Genomic DNA, 6975 nt, shown 5'->3' with positions numbered 1-6975 from the left:
AAACCTTATATGCCCCCAGGGCATAACTTAAAACCCTTACCCTGAGGGCTGTGGGGGGGGGGGAGTGTCATCCTCAAAGATATAATTTCTGGACCTTTCAACTACTTTGAACAAATTGGCTATCTAAAAATTTATATTGGATATGTTTGGATAAATGGTGGTCATGGAAGGGGTGTTAGTTGCCTTCCAATCACTTTCAACTATTAAAAAAAGCCCTTGCCATTTCAGTTTCCAATCAAATGAGCCTTTTTTGAAGTTTCTAATACAACACTTTCTACAAAAACCTTATAAGCCCCCAGGGCATAACTCACAACCCTTACCCTGAGGGCGGGGTGGGGGGGGGTTGTCATCCTCAAAGACCTAATTTCCAGAACGTTCAACTACGTTTAACAAAATGGCTATCTCAAAATTTTGGTGGGATATGTTTGGGGAAAAGGTGGGCTTGAGAGGGGGGTAGGTTACCCTCCAATCACTTTTGACTATTAAAAAGGGCACTAGCCCTTTGAATTTCCAATCCAATGAGTCATTTTTGAAGTTTTTACGACAAAGTTTTAAATAAAAACCTTATATACCCCCAAGGCATATCTTAAAACCCTTGCCCCGAGGGTTGTGGGGGAGTGTCCTCTTCAAAAACATATTTTCTATCTGGAAATCAACTACTCTGAACAAAATGGCTATCTCAAAATTTTTATTGGATGTGTTTGGGGGAATGAAGGGCGGGGGGGGGCTAGTTGCCCTCCAATCATTTTCGACTATTCAAAAGGGCACTAGCCACTCCAATTTCCAATCGAATGAGCCCTATTCCAAGTTTCTACGACAACGCTTTCTATAAACACCTTATATGCCCCCAGGGCATAAATTACAACCCTTGCCCTAAGGGCTGTGAGTTGGTTGTCATCCTCAAAGACCTAATGTCCAGAACTTTAAACTACGTTACAAAAATCGGCTATCTCAAAATTTTGACTGTATGTGTTTGAGGAAATGATGGGCGTCAGATAATCTTAGTTGCTCTCCAATCACTTTCAACTATTAAAAAAGGCACTAGCCCGTTTAATTCTCAATCGAATGAGCCCTTTTTCAAGTTTCAACGACAACGCATTCAATAAAAACAATATATGTCCCCAAGGCACAACTTACAACCCTTGCCCTTAGGGCTGGGGAGGGTTTTCATCATCAAGCACCTAATTTCCAGAACTTTCAACCACGTTGAAAAAATGGCTATCTCAAAATTTTGATTGGATGTGTTTGGGGAAATGGTGGGCGTGAGAGGGGAGTTTGTTGCTCTCCAATCATTTTCGACTATTGAAAAAGACACTAGCCTTTTCAATTTACAATCGAGTGAGCCCTTTTGAATTTTCTACGACAACGCTTTCTATAAAAACTAATATGCCCCCAGGACATAACTAACACCCGTTGCCCTGCGGGGGGGGGGGGGGGGTTGTCATTCTCAAAGACCTAATTTCCAGAACTTTAAATTACGTTGAACAGAATTGCTATCTAAAAATTTTGATTGGATGTTTTTGGAGAAATGGTTGGCGTGAGAGGAAGGGGGGTCTAGTTGCCCTCCAATCACTTTTGACTGCTAAAAAGGGCAAAAACCCTTCTAATTTCCAATCGAATGAGCCCTTTTTGAAGTGTCTACAATATCACTATCTATAAAAACCTTGTTTGCCCCCAGGGCATAACTTACAACCCTTGCCCCGAGGACTCTGAGGGGGGTTATCATCCTCGAAGACCTAATTTCTGAAGCCTTTAACTACGTTGAACAAAATGGCTATCTAAAAATTTTGATTGGATGTGTTTGGGGAAAATGTGGGCGTGAGAGGGGGATTAGTTACCCTCCAATCATCTTCGACTATCCAAAATGGCACTATCCCTTTGATTATGAAGACCGCTTTATCAATTAAAATTTGAGCTTTGCTACAATCATTTGCTTCACAAATTTCTCTAAGGGTAAGGTCGTCAACATATTTCCAGCGGTCTTCATAATCACTAGCAATATAATTGATCATAACTAGAAAAAGAATAGGACCCAGAATGGTACATTGAGGTACACCACAAAAAACTGGCTCAGGTTCAAAGAAAAACTTCTTATATTTTAAAATTTGGAATCTATTTATTGAAAAACTCTGAATGATTTTCACACCAGCAGGATTATCTCTAAAATCAACTAGGAGCTTAGAAATTAAAACGTAATTTTGAGATAGCAATTTTTTTCAACGTGGTTGAAAGTTCTGGAAATTAGGTGTTTGAGGATGACAACCCTACCCAGCCCTAAGGGCAAGGGTTGTAAGTTATGCCTTGGGGACATATAAGGTTTTTATTCAATGCGTTGTCGTAGAAACTTCAAAAGGGCTCATTCGATTGGAAATTGAAAGGGCTGGTGCCTTTTTTAATAGTTGAAAGTGATAGGAGATTATCTCACGCCCATCATTTCCTCAAACACATACAATCAAAATTTTGAGATAGCCGTTTTGTTTAACGTAGTTTAAAGTTCTGGACATTAGGTCTTTGAGGATGACAACCCCCTCACAGCTCTTAGGGCAAGGATTGTAATTTATGCCCTGGAGGCATATAAAGTGTTTGTAGAAAGTGTTGCCATAGAAATTTGGAAAAGTGCTCATTCGATTGGAAATTGGAGTGGCTAGTGCCCTTTTGAATAGTCGAAAATGATCGGAGGGCAACTAGCCCCCCCCACGCCCATCATTCCCTCAAACACATCCAATCAAAATTTTGAGATAGCCTTTTTGTTAAGCGTAGTTCATTTCCAGATAGAAAATATTTTTTTTAGGAGGACACTCCCCCGCAACTCTCGGGGCAAGGGTTATAAGTTATGCCCTGGGGTCATATAAGGTTTTTATAGAAGGCGTTGCCGTAGAATCTTCAAAAAAGGTTCATTCGATTGGAAATACAAAGGGCTAGTGCCCTTTTTAATAGTCGAAAGTGATTGGAGGGCAACTAGCCCCCCCCCCGCCACTCCCATCATTCCCCCAAACACATCCAATCAAATTTTGAGATAGCCATTTTGTTCAGCGTTGTTGATTTCCTGATAGAAAATATCTTTTTGAGGAGGGCACTCCCCCACAACCCTCGGGGCAAGGGTTGCAAGTTTTGCCCTGGGGGCATATAAGGTTTTTATAGAAAGCGTTGTCGTAGAAACTTCGAAAGGGGCTCATTAGATTGGAAATTGGAGTAGCTAGTGCCCTTTTTATTAGTCGAAAGTGATTGGAGGGCAACTAGCCACCCCCCCCTCCCCCGCGCCCATCATTCCCCAAACACATCCAATCAAAATTTGAGATAGCCATTTTGTTCAGTGTAGTTGATTTCCAGATAGCAAATATATTTTTGAAGAGGACACTCCCCCACAACCCTCGGAACAAAGGTTGTAAGTTATGCCCCGGGGGCATATAAGGTTTTTATAGAAGGCGTTGTCGTAGAAACTTCAAAAAAGGCTCATTCAATTGGAAATTCAAAGGGCTAGTGCCCTTTTTTATAGTCGAAAATCATTGGAGGGCAACTAGCCCCCACCCCACGCCCATCATTCCCCAAACACATCCAATAAGAATTTTGAGATAGCCATTTTGTTCAGCGTAGATCATTTCCAGATAGAAAATATCTTTTTGAGGAGGACACTCCCCCACAACCCTCGAGGCAATGGTTTTCAGTTATGCCCTGGGGGCATATAAGGTTTTTATAGAAGGCGTTGTCATAGAAACTTCAAAAAAGGCTCATTCGATTGGAAATTCAAAGGGATAATGCCCTTTTTAATAGTCGAAAGGGATTTGAGGGCAACTAGCCTCCCCCCACCACATAAATCATTCCGAAAAAACACATCCAATCAAAATTTTGAGATAGCCATTTTGATCAGCGTAGTTGATTTCCAGATAAAAAATATCTTTTTGGGGAGGACACTCCCCCACAACCCACGGGAAAAGTGTTTTAAGTTTTGCCCTGGGGGCATATAAGGTTTTTATAGAAAGCGTTGTCGTAGAAACTTCAAAAAGGGCTCATTCGATTGGAAATTCAGAGCTAGCGCCTTTTTTAATAGTGAAAAGTTATTGGAGGGCAACTAGCCCCCCCGCCACTCCCATCATTCCCCCAAACACATCAAATCAAATTTTGAGATAGCCATTTTGTTCAGCGTTGTTAATTTCCGGATAGAAAATATCTTTTTGAGGAGGGCACTCCCCCATAACCCTCGGGGCAAGGGTTTTAAGTTTTGCCCTGGGAGCATATAAGGTTTTTATAGAAAGCGTTGTCGTAGAAACTTCGAAATGGGCTCATTTGATTGGAAATTGGAGTAGCTTGTGCCCTTTTTAATAGTCGAAAGCGATTGGAGGGCAACTAGTAAACCCCCCCCCCCCGCGCCCATCATTCCCCAAACACATCCAATCAAAATTTGAGATAGCCCTTTTGTTCAGTGTAGTTGATTTCCAGATAGCAAATATATTTTTGAAGAAGACACTCCCCCACAACCTTCGGGGCAAAGGTTGTAAGTTATTCCCCGGGGGCATATAAGGTTTTTATAGAAGGCGTTGTCGTAGAAACTTCAAAAAAGGCTCATTCTATTGGAAATTCAAAAGGCTAGTTCCCTTTTTAATAGTCGAAAATGATTGGAGGGCAACTAGCCCCCCCCCCACGCCCATCATTCCCCAAACACATCCAATCAAAATTTTGAGATAGCCATTTTGTTCAGCGTAGATCATTTCCAGATAGAAAATATCTTTTTGAGGAGGACACTCCCCCACAATCCTCGAGGCAATGGTTTTAAGTTATACCCTGGGGGCATATAAGGTTTTTATAGAAGGCGTTGTCATAGAAACTTCAAAAAAGGCTCATTCGATTGGAACTTCAAAGGGATAGTGCCCTTTTTAATAGTCGAACGTAATTGGCGGGCAACTCGCCCCCCCCCCACCACAGAAATCATTCCGAAAAAACACATCCAATCAAAATTTTGAGATAGCCATTTTGTTCAGCGTAGTTGATTTCCAGATAAAAAATATCTTTTTGAGGAGGACACTCCCCCACAACCCCCGGGACTAGGGTTGTAAGTTTTGCCCTTGGGGCATATAAGGTTTTTATAGAAGGCGCTGTCTTAGAAACTTCGAAAGGGGTTCATTCGATTGGAATGAGTCGAAAGTAATTGGAGGGCAACTAGCCCCCCCCCCCGCCCAGCCGTCCCCCAAACACATCCAAACACAATTTGAGATAGCCCTTTTGTTGAGCGTAGTTGATTCCCAGATAGAAAATATATTTTTGAGGAGAACATACCCCCACAACCCTCGGAACAATAGTTGTAAGTTATACCCTGGGGGCATATAAGGTTTTTATAGAAGGCGTTGTCGTAGAAACTTCAAAAAAGGCTCATTCGATTGGAAATTCAAAGGGCTAGTGCCCTTTTTTATAGTCGAAAATGATTGGAGGGAAACTAGCCCCCACCCCACGCCTATCATTCCTCAAACACATCCAATAAGAATTTTGAGATAGCCATTTTGTTCAGCGTAGATCATTTCCAGATAGAAAATATCTTTTTGAGGAGGACACTCCCCTACAACCCTCGAGGCAAGCGTTTTAAGTTATGCCCTGGGGGCATATAAGGTTTTTATAGAAGGCGTTGTCATAGAAACTTCAAAAAAAGCTCATTCGATTGGAAATTCAAAGGGATTATGCCCTTTTTAATAGTCGAAAGTGATTGGAGGGCAACTAACCTCCCCCAACCACACAAATCATTCCGAAAAAACACATCCAATCAAAATTTTGAGATAGCCATTTTGTTCAGCGTAGTTGATTTCCAGATAAAAAATATCGTTTTGAGGAAAACACTCCACCAAAACCCTCGGGGAAAGAGTTTTAAGTTATGCCCCAGGGGCATATAAGGTTTTTATAGAAAGCGTTGTCGTAGAAACTTCAAAAATGGCTCATTCGATTGGAAATTCAAAGGGCTAATGCCCTTTTTAATAGTCGACAGTGATTCGAGGGCAACTAGGCCCCCCCGCCCCGCCCATCATTCCCCCACCCACAGCCAATCAAATTTTGAGATAGCCATTATGTTAAGCGTTGTTAATTTCCGGATAGAAAATATCTTTTTGAGGAGGGCACTCCCCCATAACCCTCGGGGAAAGGGTTGCAAGTTTTGCCCTGGGGGCATATAAGGTTTTTATAGAAAGCGTTGTCGTAGAAACTTCGAAAGGGGCTCATTTGATTGGAAATTGGAGTAGCTAGTGCCCTTTTTAATAGTCGAAAGCGATTGGAGGGCAACTAGTAAACCCCCCCCCCGCGCCCATCATTCCCCAAACACATCCATTCAAAATTTGAGATAGCCCTTTTGTTCAGTGTAGTTGATTTCCAGATAGTAAATATATTTTTGAAGAAGACACTCCCCCACAACCGTCGGGGCAATGGTTGTAAGTTATTCCCCGGGGGCATATAAGGTTTTTATAGAAGGCGTTTTCGTAGAAACTTTAAAAAAGGCTCATTCAATTGGAAATTCAAAGGGCTAGTGCCCTTTTTTATAGTCGAAAATGATTGGAGGGCAACTAACCCCCACCCCACGCCCCTCATTCCCCAAACACATCCAATAAGAATTTTGAGATAGCCATTTTGTTCAGCGTAGATCATTTCCAGATAGAAAATATCTTTTTGAGGAGGACACTCCCCCACAACCCTCGAGGCACTGGTTTTAAGTTATACCCTGGGGGCATATAAGGTTTTTATAGAAGGCGTTGTCATAGAAACTTCAAAAAGGGCTCATTCTATTTAAAATTCAAAGGGATAGTGCCCTTTTTAATAGTCGAAAGTGATTGGAGGGCAACTAGCCCCCCCCCCACCACAGAAATCATTCCGAAGAAACACATCCAATCAAAATTTTGAGATAGCCATTTTGTTCAGCGTAGTTGATTTCCAGATAAAAAATATCTTTTTGAGGAGGACACTCCCCCACAACCTTCGGGACAAGGGTTGTAAGTTTTGCCCTGG

This window comes from Artemia sp. Qi Xiang Cuo, chromosome 8 (genome assembly GCF_049724085.1).
Source record: "Artemia sp. Qi Xiang Cuo chromosome 8, ASM4972408v1, whole genome shotgun sequence".
NCBI lineage: Eukaryota > Metazoa > Arthropoda > Branchiopoda > Anostraca > Artemiidae > Artemia > Artemia sp. Qi Xiang Cuo.
This window is presented reverse-complemented; position numbering follows the sequence as displayed.